At 48.1% G+C, this 15,123-nt stretch overlaps 1 protein-coding gene across 2 annotated transcripts in view; it reads left to right on the forward strand.

The window, feature by feature from the left end:
- The first annotated feature begins 4,657 nt into the window (after positions 1–4,657).
- FAT1 (FAT atypical cadherin 1) overlaps positions 4,658–15,123 on the forward strand; it is a 143,237-nt gene continuing 132,771 nt past the window's right edge. Inside the window, exon 1 of one of the 2 annotated variants that reach the window (XM_012452810.2) lies at positions 4,658–4,676. The gene's annotated coding sequence lies outside the window, so the exon portion shown is untranslated. The remainder of the gene's footprint in view (positions 4,677–15,123) is intronic. The other variant, XM_064369577.1, reaches the window with a different exon arrangement.

Genomic DNA, 15,123 nt, shown 5'->3' on the forward strand with positions numbered 1-15,123 from the left:
CACCACGCCCAGTTAATTTTTGTATTTTTAGTAGAGACAGTGTTTCGCCATGTTGGCCAGGCTCGTCATGAACTCCTGACCTCCTGATCCACCCACCTCAGCCTCCCAAAGTTCTGGGATTACAGGTGTGAGCCACTGTGCCTGGCCATAATTATTCTTTACTGGTATCTCTCACAACCAGTGAGGTAGATTTTTTTGTTGTGCCCATTTTAGAGATCTATTTTTTTTTTTGAAACGGAGTCTTGCTCTGTCACCAGGCTGGAAGTGCAGTGGTGCAATCTTGGCTCACTGCAACCTCCGCCTCCCGGATTCAAGTGATTCTCCTGCCTCGGCCTCTGGAGTAGCTGGGACTACAGGTGCATGCCACCACATCTGTCTAATTTTTTGTGTTTTTAGTAGATACGGGGTTTCACCGTACTAGCCAGGATGGTCTCCATCTCCTGACATCGTGATCCGCCCACCTCGGCCTCCCAAAGTGCTGGGATTACAGACATGAGCCACCTTGCCCGGCCAGAAATCTATCTTTACAGAGGAAAGTGAGGCTCCCAAAATTCAGTAATAACCAAATCAATTCAAACTGCATGTGTCAAAGACAAGATTCAAAATAGGTCTTCTAACCTCAAGTCTAATGCTCTCTCTACTGTGTGCTTCTATTGAGAAAGTGCCTTAACCGTCAGTGGCTGGACCATTTGTTGCTCACTGCTCAAAAAGTTACACTCAGAATCCTTCAATTACTGAGCTGGGAAAGCATCACAAAAATTATATTTATCTTACAACATCTGTTCCCAAACTACTTGGGGATGTTTACCTTATATTTGAAGGACAGAATGTCTACAGCTACCTTACTCCAATATGTATCTGTCTTTAAAATGAAAGTATACTTTGTACCCTTTATTTTTTAATGGTTAGCCATTAGTAGGTGATTTGTAATACCTCCAAATACTTTCCCAAGTGACTGGTTATGGCATTGGAAATTTCATCATCGGAATAAAATTTTATTGTTTTAAGTGTAGCTTTGCCGGGCACTGTGGCTCACACCTGTAATCCCAGCTCTTAGGGAGGCAGAGGCGGGAGGATAGCTTGAGCCCAAGAGTTCGAGACCTGGCTGGGCAATATAGCGAGACCCCGTTCTCCACAAAAAGGAGAAAAAAAAGTGTAGCTTTAAGAAAGCCCTCGCTATATAGGCTGAGTGTGATGGCTCACTCCTGTAATCCCAGCACTTTGGGAGGCTGAGGCGGGCGGATCATCTGAAGTCAGGAGTTCGAGACCAGCCTGGCCGACAGGGTGAAGCCCTATCTCTACTAAAAATGCAAAAATTCGCTGGGCGTGGTGGCACATGCCTTTAATCCCAGCTCCTCCGGAGGCTGAGGCAGGAGAATGGCTTGAACCGGGGAGGCGGAGGTTGCAGTGAGATGAGGTCATGCCACTGCACTCCAGCCTGAAGGACAAGAGGGAGACTTCATCTCAAAAAAAAAAAAAAAGAAAAAAAGAAACCCCTTGCTATAATGCCCTGGGAAGCAAGGAAGTATATTATTATAACATACTCCTACCCATAGCTAACCAACACTGATTCTGATCGGATTAACTAGGTGTCTGATGTTCTAACGGCTCCCTCTGAGTACAAGCCGATTCTGGAGAAGAGCTATATTTGAATGCAAAGGGTAAAATAATTCCAAGGTATCGGGGAGGGTGGAGAGGGCTGACACTTCCTCTCACCTCCAGGAAGGGTAGGCCAATGGGCATGCCAGCAGAGGAGAAAGGAGTGAAAGGAACAACCGGAGGTGGGAAGCCAGGAGTCAGTCAAGCTTGCTTACAAGTATTGGGTCCTAGGGCTGTTCCTGAAAATGACTGAGAATTGTTTATTGCTTTAAATCTATGATTTCCCCTGGTTTTATTAGTCAGCAAAGACAGAAAACAACTAAAATGCCATATTAATATTTCTTAATCCCTAAACCCTCATTAAATCTTGAGTCTTACATACTTTCACCCTGCATGTTCTTGGTACTTGATAAATATTTGCTGAATGAATGAATCCTTCCATGATTCTGGGTCCTCCCTTATGCTTCAGAAGTGACTCAGTATCCATCACATTGTAATTTTAATACTTCATGTAGCCTTCCATAAAATAGCAGCGTATTTAAAGGTCTATAACAAGGTGTCCAGTAGAACTCTGTCATGATGAAATGTTCTTTAATCTGCTCTGATCAATAGAAATACAGTAGTCCCCAGCCAGACATGGTCATTGAAAGTTGGAATGTAGCTAGCGAGACTAAGGAAGTCAATTTAATTTAGTTTAAATGAAGGTAGCCACATGTGGCCAGTGGCTACGTACTGCATTAGACAGCAAAGCTCTAGAGGTTTTGTTAAGTTTTCTGCCTATCTCACTTGGAAACTAGCTATTTTGATTAATATCATTGTTATTCATAAGTTCCTATTATTTGTGGTTTATCTTTTTGAATAGAAATAATTTGGTTTATGACAACTTTAAAGTTAGTATAGCAAACCAAATGGACTTGAACCAGAAGCCTCTTGGGGTGAATTTATTGTGAATCATTTCGAGGACGTGCAGTATGTGGTCTATTTCTAATTTCAGCTATTGACATAAAAGGAGTGAGCCTGTGCAGCTGAAACGGTGAAGCAGGGGAAGTCTGCTGGGCACTGACAGGCTGGCCTCTCAAGCCAGCCTCCTTCCTCCTCAGGAATCTGGCACCTCCAACTGCCCCTGGGGTCTGCAGGAGCTCTAAAATCCCTTCTCATACCCCTCCATGTCCTAACTCCCTAGACCCTCTCCTCCCTTCCAAATCAAAATGTACCTTGAAGGTGAGGCTTAGGCAGGAGGCTCTCTTGAGCTCAGGAGACCTGACTTGAGTCTTGAGACCTGGGAGAACCTCGAATCAGTGGTGACGATGCTGATTTTATGGATTAAAACCTGAGACATTGTGAAGGAGGGAGCAGGGGATGGCAAGAAAACGAATATTGTTTAAGTACCTACTATGTGCTTTCCAGACACTTCATATGACACTCAGTAAAAATGCTGTGTCTGCATGAATAACTTACTTCCCTGGCAAATAGAGTTTAGTAATTTCTTTTTGAATGGATAAACACTTGAATACATTTTTACCACATAAAGCAGAGATATTAGTCCTATATCACAGATGAGGACACTGGCATTTAGAGAAGTTATGACTTCAGGGCTAAACACACACAACACTCCAGTCCTAATCTTGTTCTCTCCTTACTGGTTAGCTCTCTGCCCAGTTTCCTGTCCTCAGGATTTTGCTTTTGACCTTTGAAAACGAACGACCAGCTAAACTGATCAACATATTTGTACCAATGGATGCAAATATATTGACAGAACGGCTGCCCCGAACCCCCTTTTGCAGGGATCTTGAATTTTAATGACAATCTTCTGGGGACAGTGTCAACTCACAGAAATGGCTCCCTCGGAATTTCACGTTGTTCAGGAGATATTTTATTTTGGTACTTTAGTGGCATTAAAATATATTCCACAGCAGATATTTTCCTGGAGGCTGGACACTCACATAGAGACGACGCATTCTTTATAAACTAAGCCTCAACAGTGTTTGCATTTATCTAAGTAGACACCATTTCGAGCAGGAGACAGTGATTTGAGTACTAGCCCTGATCACCACGGATGATTTGTAAGACACCTTAGGAACTGGCTCCTCCCCTATCCTTTCGCCCCCTCCCCTCAGAACCTCATAAGCTTCCGAGTGCGGGCAAGACAGGAGGAGCACTGGGAAAGAATCTGAAAATAAAAACACAGCCCCGTGATTTTCAACACAAAGACCACGAAGAGCATAATGAAGTCGTGAAAAAACATCGCATCCGCAAGTTGGAGGGCCTCAGGGTACCAGCCGTCCAGGCCGTTCTGCAGAGACCGTTCCTGTTTCCTCTCAGCGACAATCTGGCCGGCGACCCGTCGCGAGGAGTCTCAGCTGCAGAAGAGGAAGAGCATCACCTGCAGTCTGCGGCGTGGGAAACGCCGCCGGGGCGCTCGGCGAGCCGGGGAGGTGCGCGCGGCGGGGCCTCAGGAGGCTCGCGCGCTGAGTGCGAGGAACACCCTCGCTCGCCGGCGCCGGGAGACGCGGCCGAAAGAGGCGGGCAGGCGTTTCACCTGCGCCGCGGCCGCGGCCGGCCGGAGACTGCAGAGGCCGGGGACCCCCCCATCGCCTCCGCGCCGGAGGCCGCCGCGACTGCCCGGGCGGCGCGCGCCGCCGGAGAATCCCGTCCGCGCCCGGGGCGGGGGGCGAGGCGGGGCGCTGACGTCACCTCCCCTCCCCCGCAGCCGCCGGGAGGGAGGGAGCGGGGAAAGGGGCGGCGAGTCGCCGCAGCCGCAACTCCTGCACTCGGCGGCTGGCTGTCCGGGCGCCTCCCGACAAACTTGGCCGCTCCCGGGCCCCCGCGCCGGCCCCGCGCACTCCATTCTCGCCTCCGTTCGGCGCTTAAGTTTGCCCCGGTCGGGAGCCTCCGGAGATGCGGCCGCCCGGGTCCCGGCGGCACGGACTGTGGCACTCGGGTTAGGGACGCGCTGAAGATCCCGGGGAGGCAAAGTTGGAGCTTCACACCCGGCTCCTAACGCGGATCCACGTCGCGCGGGGGGCGCGGAGGTGCTGGGGACTGCAGAGCCCAGCGCTGAGGACTCGGCCAGACCGGTGAGTTCTTTGTTCGAATCCTGCGTGCCCTTTGGCATTGAAGTTTAAACGTGAATGGTACTACGTAGGGTGTGTGGTTCCAGGCGAGTGCGGGGAGCCAGTGAGTCCTGCGGACTCTCCGCTCGCGGAGCTGCACATCCCTCTGAAAGATTCGTACGCATAGCTTTAGGAATTCGTAAAATGCATCCAGAGCACTGTTCAGAAGAACTTGAGGAGCGATGCTGTTTGTGCATTATTTTGAATGTAACTTATTATAGCAATGGTGCCTGGGGAGGGTGCACCGGGGCCGCGAGATCTGCAGGGGCGCAGCGCCCTCTAGTCCGGGCACCTGGCGCGGCGCGCTCCTTGCTGGGTTCTGCGCGGAGGCGAACCTGGACCTCCCGGGCGCTCGGCGACGTGGGCGCTTGCTCACCCCGGTCTTCACTGGTCACCCGCCCGGGCCCGTTCTTTATATGATTTACGAAAATCAGCTTGGGAGGACTGGATGCAGAGGCCGTGCTGGAGGAAAGCGTTTTGTTTTGGGAACTGTACCCCAACCCCCTCCCTAATTTCCCCGAGCCTTCGGGGACCGGGTTCTTAGGGAGGGTCGATTATTTAAAGAATAAATGTGGAAGTTGAGCCACCTTTCTCTCTCATTTGAAAATAATTCGATGGTAGATAGCTAATAGGCACGTCCCTTTCACTCTGGTGGCGCTTACGGATCGGTGGCGTCGTGGCAGAGCCGAACTCTGAACTCTCCATCCCTGGCTGTCGGCGGCGCCTGCGGCGACGAAGTGCAACTTCTTTCAGGCAGTTAGATTTCTCAGAGGGGGCTGGAAAATCGGGATTCTCGAACAGATGTAAAACATCTAGTAAGCCCTAGTAAGCGTTATTATTTATTAATGAATGGTAATTTTCTTCAGGAATTCTTTTGTGCCATTTAAAAAAACATCTCATGCTTTTGTGTCAGGGAACGGTATCTTGTACTTTTTACTGTTTTTCTTTCCCCTTTTAGCACCACTCCCGCTCCCTCGCTCCCAGGAAACGGCTCGAGTTCCGGTGTGGTTGGGTTTTGCTGAGAGTTAGAAATCGGCCAGCGGCAAAAGCCGGTTGGGCTTGGAGATCAGGTCACCCACTTTCGAGGTGTTCCATGTATGAAATTGACCTGTAACTCCAGAAGCACTTGGAGAAATGATGGCCGTGGCAAACACGTCTTTGGATGGTGGTGTTCGTGTTTGCTGGATGTGTGAATCGGTGTGTATTCTAACTGGTGGGCAGGGAATATAATATAGGGCTACCAACCGGCACATTCATCCTGCAGGCATTATTTTTCCTTCCCAGCCATCACCTGCTAGAAACCTTTATTTTTTTCCCCCAGTCACCTTTAAGATGGCTTAAAAGGTGACTGCGTTAACTTTGAACCAAGGAAATTCCCTCTTTCACACTTGACTGCCCCGCCGTTCTCCTCCCCGCCAAGCTCCCTCCACGGGTTCCAGGGAAATCGGATCTCTTTGTCTTCCCAGTGTTAAAATGTCTGAGTCCCACAAACTTTCCGAGGTCAAGTCCGCCCTCTAGTCCGGGCTGCGTCCAGCGCCTGGAGCCCTCCGGGCTTTGGCCGAGTCCGCCCTGCGCCGAGCCCGCCGCTGGAGCTCTGCCCGCGCCGGGGATGGGCTCCACGCCCGAGACGCGCAGGCTGGGCGCCCGGCGCGGGGAGTTCTCGGAGCGGGCGTCTCGGCGCCAGGGCTTCCCCTCTGCCTAGGAACGTGCAGTTGTCGGCCTGGGGTCAAGCTTTGCGGGTCCCTGGGGCCGACTCCCGGGCTAGGAAGCCCGCGGGACGCGGCGGGGTCCTTTTGTCCCACAGGCCTGGGCGCCAGGGGTGTCCGCGGGGGAGGCCGGCGCTTGGAGCCGGCGGCGGGGAGGGCCTGGGGTCTAACTTGGCACGAAAAGGTAGCAGGGAAGCGTTTCCATTTTCTGGGGACTCCTTGTGGATGGAAGGAGGAAGCAGAGGCCGAGCTGGCTGCATTCCTTTGGAGACCTAGAGGGCGGCTTCAGCCCACCAAAGCGCCGCGGACCCGGAACCGCGCCATTCAAACGCAGTTTCGGGGACTCCCCGAGGGCTCCAAAGCTGAAGGGCTGCCTCTGCGAGACTTTCTCTTTAGGCCCCAGCTTTTTTTTTTTGAGCTCTGCTAACGTTTCCCTTTCCTGGCGGGCGCATTCCCCCGTTCCTTGCACCGCGCCTGTGGCTGGCGGTGACTAACCTCGGCCGCCCTGCCCCTCCGCGCCGCGCTAGACCACCCCGGGCGCCCTCCAGTCTCCCAGCTCGGAGCTGGCGTTCGCATGGACTGGGCTCTTTGGTCCCGGGCGGGGCGGCGTGGCCGGACCCGCCGGCCCCGAAACCGCTGCGGGAAAAAGTCTGCTCGAGTTTCCGCGCCCGAGAAACGAGCGCCGGCGCCGGCGCCGGCGGGCGTGGCCGGGGCGGAGGGATTCGGCGCGCGGGGACCGTGAGGCGCCGGCGCCGAGCTGGACGGCCGGGAGTCGGAGCGGGCGTGGAGAGCCGGGCGCGGGGCGCAGGTAGCAGGCAAAGGCACCATGCGGCCGCGCGGTCTATGCGAGGTTCCAGGCAGGCCCGGCCCCCACTCGGGGGCGCGCTGAGACGGCGGGTGAGCGCCCCGAGAACGCCGTCGCCACTTGGGGCCAACTTTGGGTGAGTTAAGTGGGGCGCGGGCCGGGGCGCGGGAGGCGGGGCGCGCTGCGCGCTGCGATGCCGGATCCGTGGGTGCCCGCCGGGTCCCCGGTTCGGGCCCTGGCACTGCCGAAAACGGATGAGCGCGCGAGCTCCCGGAGGTGGCGTGACTCGTCCTTCCCACTAGCGAAGTTCGGCGCTGGCGGGAGGTCCCGGCGGCGGAGCGGGAGGAGGCGGCCGCGCGAGGCTGGTGCGGAGCCATTGCTGGGGTCCCATCCTTGCTGGCGCGCCGCCTTCCCTCCGGGAGCTCGCCGGGCCGCGGCGGCCTTGCGGTCTCCTGGCGCATCCTGCCGTCCTCGAAGGACCTGTCGCTGAGCGTTGCACGCGGGAGGCCCTCGCGGGGGCCCTGGGTCTCGGGGTCCCTGGGTGTTTGCGCCCTGCAGGAGCGCTGCCCCGCGGTGCAGAAGCAACCGGTGGACTGCGGGTGAAGGGCTGCGAGGATGCATTTCTGGGCCGAACATCTGCACAGTGTGCGGTTTGTCAGTGTTTTCTGTCTTCTCTGGAGGAGAAACTTTTAAGATCTTTTCAAAAGACAGTGGTTTTGGTTCTTCATTGCCTTAAACAAAACCCCAAAACCTTGGTGCTTTCTTTTAGAGAGCCAACTTTCTGTTGTGTGTGAGATTTTTTTGTTGCCACTGATGTGAATTTCAAGACTCTGGAAACAAGGACGCATTGTATGAGTTAGGAAAGTAAACTCATAAATATTTTCTATGCAGTTAAGTTTTTTTTTTTTTCCATGTGTCTGAACTGTGGTTTCATTAAGTGGCTTTTGTTAAGCAATTCCCGGGTGCCTGGTAGAGGCGATTTTTTTTTAAAACTGGATATTTACAGTGGCTGTTAGTATGAGAAAAGATTGAAAAGGAAATGACCTTCAGTTATTCATTTGTTTTTCAAAAGCAGATTTTTAATGCTTCATATATTCAAGTACAGGTTTCAATAGGTTAAGAAGGCATCTGTGTGTGAGAATCAGGTAATGGTGGTGTTTTTCCCACTGTCCTTAATGAGTTTGGTTATGCTGTCCAACACATCTGGTTGTTACAGGGACGTTTGAAAAGGTGTTTCTCCACTTAATAGTTAATTGTGATATTTGTCTTTGCCTTTGTGTCCTGGGAGGACAGCTCTGATTCCACAATTAGAATTATTCCTATGTATTTAAGATGTAAAAATACTGAAAACTTTATGTAATTTTTTAAAACAACAATTGGTATAAGCCTTGAGTGATGCTAAACGTGGCCTTTAACAAGCTCCGGGTAAGGTTTGATTTGAATGAGGTTTCCATTTGTATACCCCTTTTTTGAAAAATGTGTACGTTAAATGAGCCAAATTCTTTGGTACTCTGAAAAGAAGTGAGGTTGTTAGAGGACTTTATGTAATCATTTTGGGTCGCCTGTATATTCATTTGTCTCTCTTTTTTTTGAGACGGAGTTTCGCTCTTGTTACCCGAACTGGAGTGCAATGGCGCGATCTCGGCTCACCGCAACCTCCGCCTCCTGGGTTCAGGCAATTCTCCTGCCTCAGCCTCCTGAGTAGCTGGGGTTACAGGCACGCACCACCGTGCCCAGCTAATTTTTTGTATTTTTAGTAGAGGCAGGGTTTCACCATGTTGACCAGGATGGTCTCGATCTCATGACCTCGTGATCCACCCGCCTCGGCCTCCCAAAGTGCTGGGATTACAGGCGTGAGCCACCGCGCCCGGCCTCATTTGTCTCTTTTAATTAGTCACTAGAAGTAGTATCTCTGTTGGGTTGTCATCATGTTAGTAGATCATTTAAATTCATGGTCTGGTCAGTTACCTAAAGAGAATCTTTAAAAATTATGCACAAACTAATTCTGCTTTCATTGCCTTGACCATCCTCTATCTTTCCAGTGCCTTTACACTTCGCTTTGAGGCCCCTTTGAAGCAGATGTTTCTTTGAATGTTAGTGGTGGATAGGATCTTAGAGATTATGTTTTAATGCTTTACGCACTTGCTTTCCACCCAAGTTTGGCTGATTTTACGTAGAATCAATAAGCCACATCAATCAGTACATTATTGCATTAAATTCTGTCTCAGTGGCATAATTTGTAGCCTAAAGGACCTGATTTAGTAGCAGGGAGCCATAAGGCTAGATGTGCTGTTTTATCTTTATGAGTAGGGATTTGCAGTAGTTACGTGTTCTTTTGACCAAATTATATAGAAGTTGAAGCCAAACTCTTATCTTTTGGTCTCACTTAATTGTTCAATTTGCAAGTGTTAATTTATCCTTAAAACACTAGAGAAGAGTTTTTGAAATGAGTGATATAGGTCAATTAAGATTAGGAAGTTGCCATATCTGAGGGGAACTTTTCAAAAATATATTCTGATGAAGAATCCGCATATTTTACTTTTTCAAGTTTTTAAAACCGTCTTTCGTTTTTTGTAAGTCCCAGATGTAAATACATTGCTTGAATTCTTACTTAATTCTAAGGGTTCATTGTGTATGTGAAGACAAGTCTATAAAGTAGTAATAATAAAGTCTTCTATACACTGCTTAGGAAAATCATTCATTATTTAATGTACATCCTTCATAAAATATTAAAGTTAGAGCTTCATGATAATCTGCAGCACAGACACTGATCTGGCATCATCTATAGCCAATTTCCAAGCAGTGTAAGGTGGGTGGTGACTTCTTTCTGAGCTGCTGGCAATGAGCTCTCTACGAAGCGGCCATCTGCAGTGTTGTTTCTGGCCTGGTGGTTGTGCTTGGGTTTTCTGTTAATTTGAGAAGGAAGCATGTTTTATTTTCCTGTGTTATCCCTCTCTATGTGTTCTCCCCTACACAGTCTTGCCTCCCATTCCCCGCTCTTCCTCCTTCATTCTTCTGTCCACTCACCAGTCAAACCACAGTGGACCTCCTGTGCATCAAACATTGGACCAGACACAACACCTAGTGCTGAGCAAATCATGTTTCCTGCCCTCAAGCAGCTTATAGTCCAGTGAGGGAGAGGACAAGTGAACAGTCTCTTATAGACCAGTGTGATACGAGATCCATTCAGGTCAAGGTAGTCCATGGCAGCACCTCAGTGAGCTGGGGAACCGGGGGCAGATGGATTTAGGATAAGGTGAGCTCTGATGGAAGCCTGAATTGGAGGGGAACGATTCAAGCAGAGGAAGTGATGTGTGCAAAACAAGTTACAGAAAGCCTAGTGTGGCTTGTGGCGTGATGAGTGGAGAGAAAGTCTGGAGACCTCAGCATAGCATGTGATCTTAAGAAAAGGATTAGCTTCTTTCTTCATATAGGTGGAACATAGATAATCTTGACTGTGACTTAAATCATCTCATTAAAAGGAGGATTATTTTTATGAGGCAGAAGTTAAGGAGAGAGAAAAAGAAGGAAATGTTAAAGAGAAAGGTGAAAATAAATAAGCTGTATGTGAGGAGTGAAGGGCAAGAAGAAAAGAGTGATGTTTGCATTATGTTTTGGGAGGGGCGAGGTGGAGATGCTCCATTAGTTTAGAGCCTGCACCACCAGCTGTTGTTATTGGCTCAAGACAGCTTGGTTGCTGGACTTGCTGCTGGTCTGTGGGAAAGTATACCTATTTGGTTTGAAATAAGCGGTAGTGTTGGGAAATTAGATTAGGAAAAGTAGGTAGAGGTCAGATTGTCAAAGATCTTTAATACAAGGTTAAGAAGAATATACTTAGCAGGCTAAGGGGAAATATTGAATGTTTTCAAACCAGGGAATAATGTCACAAAGAAGTTTGAATAGGTTGCCTGAGGTGGGAGCAGAAAGCAGGAATACTGAAAGACCGTGGGAATACTGTGTGAACAAATACACATACGAACTGGGTGGTAGCAGCAGAAATGCAAAGGGAACAATTCTGAGAAATTGAGGAAGAAAAAAGTGTCAAGTCTGGACAACTTCTGAGACGTGAAGGTTTGAGAGGAGGAGGCTGTAAAGATTTTAGTCCGTCCTTCAGTTTCTCAAATATGTGAGTCCAAAGGATTAGGCAAGTTCCTTGAATTCCCACGGTTGATTAGTGACAAAGCTGGAGCGAGGTTCCACATTTGATGTTCTCCCAACCCCTTCTTTTGTGTTTGTTTTGCTAGTATGCAAACTTGGTTGATTTGGGAAGTGGTGAGATTGGAAGATACACTGGAAGAGCTGTTATTTTGCAATGACCAATGGGTGAAAAGTCTGTATAGTCGTCCCTTGGTATCTAAGGGGGATTTGGGGTTTTAGACCCAAATCTGAGGATGCTCAAGTATCTGATATAAAATGGGGTACTATTTGTATTTTTACTGTTTTATTGTTTGTTTATTTTAAAGATGTTCCCAACCTGGGGTTGGTTGGATCCCTGGTTGCAGAGCTCTCCTGTAGGGAAGGCCAATCACGTAACTTAGGTTTGATGCTATGTCAGGAGGAGTGTTATGAGGCACTTGAGAGAGGTTAGAGGTGAAATTGCAGATTTGACGCACTGATTCTTCATGATTTGAGGCAGAGTGGATGAGATCTTTAAGGGTGGTAATAAATGCCTATGGAGGAAGAGTTGGAAGACAGAAGGTTGTAATCCCAGAGTTTTAGGTGAGTCAGCGTAGAGTATAAAAAAGTATTGCAGAGAATCAGGAGGATGTAATTCATTTTTCATACCTATGGATTGCCTCTTTGTTTCTGGGGACTCTGTGACCCTGTGAAGGATCAGGAGTGTTGGGGAGGGGAGTGAGTAGTGTCAAAGGTAACATGAAGCCAAGGAGGATGAGCGCCGAGAAAAGGTCACTGACTTGACATTAGCTTGTGATGCCATAACAGCTGTTCTGCCAGGGTGGACTGCAGGACCTCTGTGGAGCAGCGTTTAGTGGAGAGGGAGTTCTAAGGAAGTGAGGGTGGTGCTGCAAAACTACTTTTCTTAAACTCTTTGCCAGTATAAGAAAAGAGAAGAATAGGGGTGTTCATTTGAAAGAAGCAAAGGTTTGATGGAAGTTTATTTTTAAAATTTATTTATTTTTTTTGAGATGGAGTCTTGCTCTTTCGCCCAGGCTGGAGTGCAGTGGCGCGATCTTGGCTCACTGCAACCTCCACCTCCTGGGTTCAAGCAGTTCTTCTGCCTCAGCCTCTGGAGTAGCTGGGACTACCGGCGCCCACCAACACGACTGGCTAATTTTTGTATTTTTTGTAGAGACAGGGTTTCGCCATATTGGCCAGGCTGGTTTTGAACTCCTGACCTCAGGTGATCCTCCCTCCTCTGCTTCCGAAAGTGCTAGGATTACAGGGGTGAGCCACCGCACCGGACAAGTTTATTTTTAAATAGGGGAAGAACCCGTGTGTGTGTATGGATTCAGGACTGGGTGTCAGGAGTGGGAGGAGCTGCGGAAGAGGCAGGATTTTATGACATCAGAATATCTTTATTTGCTGCTAGGGTGGGTGGCATCTCTTCTGAGGTGTAAGAAGAGAGAACAGGTGAAGAGAACATTTTAAGGAGAGGAAGGAAGATGAAGGACTTTTCTCCCTGAAGATTTCCGTTTTCTTGCTAAACATGGAACATTCACTTTGCTGGTCCATCATTTAGAGAAGGGTTAACCCGAATCTAATTATACAGGGAGCCCAGTTCAACGTATAAAATAAAGGCTTACCAACTTGGGAGTGGAAGAAGTGGCCAGTGTTGATTACTGGTTTCTCTGCCAAAATGTCATTTAAATTACTTCTCTTTGTGGAGAAAAATACATTAGATGAGATGATCTCAACTCACAAGAGGTAAACAGTCTGTTTATTGAGCTTCTCCTTGGGCAAAGTTTGTCCTGGAATGTGGATGAGGAGAAGGTGGTTGGAGGATAAGGAATATATAGAGAGGGGAAAGAAGATAGCACAGAAGTGCCTCACCCTGCCGGAAACAGACACACAGCCACGAGTACCCGTCCTGTCTTGTAGGTCCCGGGAGCACAGAACAACTAGAACCCGTCATCTTCATAATGCCAACACACATGTTTTAGAGGTTCATGTAGATAAGTCGCTTTTATATAGAGGCTGCTTAAAGAATAGGACATCTGTTTAACTTTGTTAAAGGCAAGAACACTTCAGGAATCTTATTTTGGATTGATTAAAGCATGTCCATTCTGAAGTTTTCTGAAAAAGTCAGATTGTAGTTCCACACTGTCACTGTCAGTAAAGACCATTTCCAGGGTTAAACTGGAACCAGTTGTTGATCATCAGAAGGCAATATTTAAATTACGGCTTGCTAGAGTTATCAGATTATCCTCAGTCAAAGCTAACAACATATAAATGGAATTAGCAGAAGTAATTAAACAACATATTCCAAGCCTAAGTCTGCTGCTCAATTTCTCGGGTCATATAGCTTCCCCTGTTCATACTGAAAATCATATCATATGAAGATGGGTTGAAAAGAATTAGTATGCACCCAGAATATACACAGGATCTAGTCATTAGTGTTTCAGTGTAACAATGAAAGCTTTTAAAAGTACTGACGTGGCTAGGATAATTGCACTAGACAAATCGAGAGTTTTTTTCCTGTTATAATTATCTGGAATGTCTGAAATTTTAGAAATTATTAAACATTTTATTTAATATACAGTATTTTTTTTTACAAAGCCGTTTACCCTGGGCACGGTGGTGCACGCCTGTAATCCCAGCACTTTGGGAGGCAGAAGTGGGTGGATCACTTGCAGCCAGGAGTTTGAGACCAGCCTGGCCAACATGGCGAAACCCTGTCCCTACTAAAATAAAATTAGCTGGGCATGGTGGTGTACACCTGTAGCCCTAGCTACTTGGGAGGCTGAGGCATGAGAATCACTTGATCCCGGAAGGCAGAGGTTGCAGTGAGCCAAGAATGCACCACTGTGCTCCACTCTAGGTGACAGAGCAAGACTGTCTCACAAAAAAGGTAACTTACAATTCATAATCTCTTGACAACTTCGTGACATTGCTTTTAAAATATCTTTGCCTGCCAGGCACAGTGGCTCACGACTGTAATCCCAGCATTTTGGGAGGTTGAGGCAGGTGGATCACTTGAGCTCAGGAGTTCGAGACCAGTCCGGGCAACATGGTGAAACCCCATCTCTACAAAAATAGAAAAAAATTAGCTGGGCATCGTGGTTCGCCCAGCTACACCTGCAGGCTGAGGTGGGAGGATTACTTGAGCCTGGGAGGTTGGTGCTGTGCTGGTGCACTGCACTTCAGCCTGGGAGACACAGCAAGACACTGTCTCAGGAAGAAAAAATGCTTCCAATTTAGTACCTTTAAAAAATGCTTTAAAATGTGACACTAAACTGAACTTGAAGTTCTAAATTTCAATAATGAGTTAAATTCTACTGCTGCTTTCACCGTGCTGATAGAAAATGAGAGTGGGGAAGAGCGTGGTGAGGAGAGCACAGAGTTCTCAACTTTAATAATTTCGTGTTTTTATCATAACATGTAGAATGAAAAGTTTAATTATGTTCCCCTGTTCCATAAAGGGTTAGAGTGACTACTTGTGCTTTTAAGAATTGTGACTTTGCAATAAATATACAGCATTATAAACAGTCTATCAAAGAGACACATGCACACGTATGTTCATTGCAGCACTGTTTACAACAGCAAAGACCTGGAACCAACCCAAATGCCCATCGATGGTAGACTAGATAAAGAAAATGTGGCACATATACACCATGGAATACTATGCAGCCATAAAAAATGATGAGTTCATGTCCTTTGTAGGGACATGGATGAATCTGGAAACCATCATTCTCAGCAAACTGACACAAGAACAGAAAAC

The sequence above is a fragment of the Aotus nancymaae genome, unplaced genomic scaffold (assembly GCF_030222135.1).
Source record: "Aotus nancymaae isolate 86718 unplaced genomic scaffold, 86718_ANA_hifiasm-v0.15.2.pri h1tg000006l, whole genome shotgun sequence".
Taxonomy (NCBI): Eukaryota; Metazoa; Chordata; class Mammalia; order Primates; family Aotidae; genus Aotus; species Aotus nancymaae.